Source organism: Pleurodeles waltl, chromosome 5 (assembly GCF_031143425.1).
Source record: "Pleurodeles waltl isolate 20211129_DDA chromosome 5, aPleWal1.hap1.20221129, whole genome shotgun sequence".
Taxonomy (NCBI): Eukaryota; Metazoa; Chordata; class Amphibia; order Caudata; family Salamandridae; genus Pleurodeles; species Pleurodeles waltl.
The window spans coordinates 1337994343-1337997121 of NC_090444.1; positions in this window are offsets into that span (position 1 = coordinate 1337994343).

Sequence of the window (2779 nt, forward strand, 5' to 3'; positions counted from 1 at the left end):
TATCTCTGGACACGTGTTTCTGGCTTTCGGCCGTCATCAGCAGAGAGCGTATGTAACTGAAGGGGTCGCTTGAAATGCCGCCAAACGTCTTCACAGGTTTTTGTACCACTCAGTAGGCGCACAGGTGCATCGCCAGTGCTCGTCAGCAAGAGGCTCACGGGAGCCGTCATTTAGATATCCAAAAAGAAAAAGGGAGCACACTGCCTTGCATTCAAGCGGAAAATAGCCCCAAGGCATCATGGTAAATGCAGTCATTTAAAGATAAATAGCTAGAATTTTTCAAAAAATTATTCACCCTAAGTAGGTGCAGCAAGTGCCGTATCGCTGTAGAAAGTCTTTCACCTAAGGTAGGTGCAGCAAGTGCCGTATCTCTGGACACGTGTTTCTGGCTTTCGGCAGTCATCAGCAGAGAGCGTATGTAACTGAAGGGGTCGCTTGAAATGCCGCCAAACGTCTTCACAGGTTTTTGTACCACTCAGTAGGCGCACAGGTGCATCGCCAGTGCTCGTCAGCAAGAGGTTCACGGGAGCCGTCATTTAGACATCCAAAAAAAAAAAGGGAGCACACTGCCTTGCATTCAAGCGGAAAATAGCCCCAAGGCATCATGGTAAATGCAGTCATTTAAATATAAATAGCGAGAATTTTTCAAAAAATTATTCACCCTAAGTAGGTGCAGCAAGTGCTGTATCGCTGTAGAAAGTCTTTCACCTAAGGTAGGTGCAGCGAGTGCCGTATCTCTGGACACGTGTTTCTGGCAATCGGCCGTCATCAGCAGAGAGCGTATGTAACTGAAGGGGTCGCTTGAAATGCCGCCAAACGTCTTCACAGGTTTTTGTACCACTCAGTAGGCGCACAGGTGCATCGCCAGTGCCCGTCAGCAAGAGGCTCACGGGAGCCGTCATTTAGACATCCAAAAAGAAAAAGGGAGCACACTGCCTTGCATTCAAGCGGAAAATAGCCCCAAGGCATCATGTTAAATGCAGTCATTTAAATATAAATAGCGAGAATTTTTTAAAAAATTATTCACCCTAAGTAGGTGCAGCAAGTGCCGTATCGCTGTAGAAAGTCTTTCACCTAAGATAGGTGCAGCGAGTGCCGTATCTCTGGACACGTGTTTCTGGCTTTCGGCCATCATCAGCAGAGAGCGTATGTAACTGAAGGGGTCGCTTGAAATGCCGCCAAACGTCTTCACAGGTTTTTGTACCACTCAGTAGGCGCACAGGTGCATCGCCAGTGCTCGTCAGCAAGAGGCTCACGGGAGCCGTCATTTAGACATCCAAAAAGAAAAAGGGAGCACACTGCCTTGCATTCAAGCGGAAAATAGCCCCAAGGCATCATGGTAAATGCAGTCACTTAAATATAAATAGCGAGAATTTTTCAAAAAATTATTCACCCTAAGTAGGTACAGCAAGTGCCGTATCGCTGTAGAAAGTCTTTCACCTAAGGTAGGTGCAGCGAGTGCCGTATCTCTGGACACGTGTTTCTGGCTCTCGGCGTCATCAGCAGAGAGCGTATGGAACTGAAGGGGTCGCTTGAAATGCAGCCAAACGTCTTCACAGGTTTTTGTACCACTCAGTAGGTGCACAGGTGCATCGCCAGTGCTCGTCAGCAAGAGGCTCACGGGAGCCGTCAGTTAGACATCCAAAAAGATAAAGGGAGCACACTGCCTTGCATTCAAGCGGAAAATAGCCCCAAGGCATCATGGTAAATGCAGTCATTTAAATATAAAAAGCGAGAATTTTTCAAAAAATTATTCACCCTAAGTAGGTGCAGCAAGTGCCGTATCGCTGTAGAAAGTCTTTCACCTAAGGTAGGTGCAGCGAGTGCCGTATCTCTGGACACGTGTTTCTGGCTCTCGGCGTCATCAGCAGAGAGCGTATGGAACTGAAGGGGTCGCTTGAAATGCAGCCAAACGTCTTCACAGGTTTTTGTACCACTCAGTAGGTGCACAGGTGCATCGCCAGTGCTCGTCAGCAAGAGGCTCACGGGAGCCGTCAGTTAGACATCCAAAAAGATAAAGGGAGCACACTGCCTTGCATTCAAGCGGAAAATAGCCCCAAGGCATCATGGTAAATGCAGTCATTTAAATATAAAAAGCGAGAATTTTTCAAAAAATTATTCACCCTAAGTAGGTGCAGCAAGTGCCGTATCACTGTAGAAAGTCTTTCACCTAAGGTAGGTGCAGCGAGTGCCGTATCTCTGGACACGTGTTTCTGGCTTTCGGCTGTCATCAGCAGAGAGCGTATGTAACTGAAGGGGTCGCTTGAAATGCCGCCAAACGTCTTCACAGGTTTTTGAACCACTCAGTAGGCGCACAGGTTCATCGCCAGTGCTCGTCAGCAAGAGGCTCACGGGAGCCGTCATTTAGACATCCAAAAAGAAAAAGGGAGCACACTGCCTTGCATTCAAGTGGAAAATAGCCCCAAGGCATCATGGTAAATGCAGTCATTTAAATATAAATAGCGAGAATTAAAAAAAAAAATATTCACCCTAAGTAGGTGCAGCAAGTGCTGTATCGCTGGAGAAAGTCTTTCACCTAAGGAAGGTGCAGCGAGTGCCGTATCTCTGGACACGTGTTTCTGGCTTTCGGCCATCACCAGCAGAGAGCGTATGTAACTGAAGGGGTCGCTTGAAATGCCGCCAAACGTCTTCACAGGTTTTTGTACCACTCAGTAGGCGCACAGGTGCATCCCCAGTGCTCGTCAGCAAGAGGCTCACGGGAGCCATCATTTAGACATCCAAAAAGAAAAAGGGAGCACACTGCCTTGCATTCAAGCAG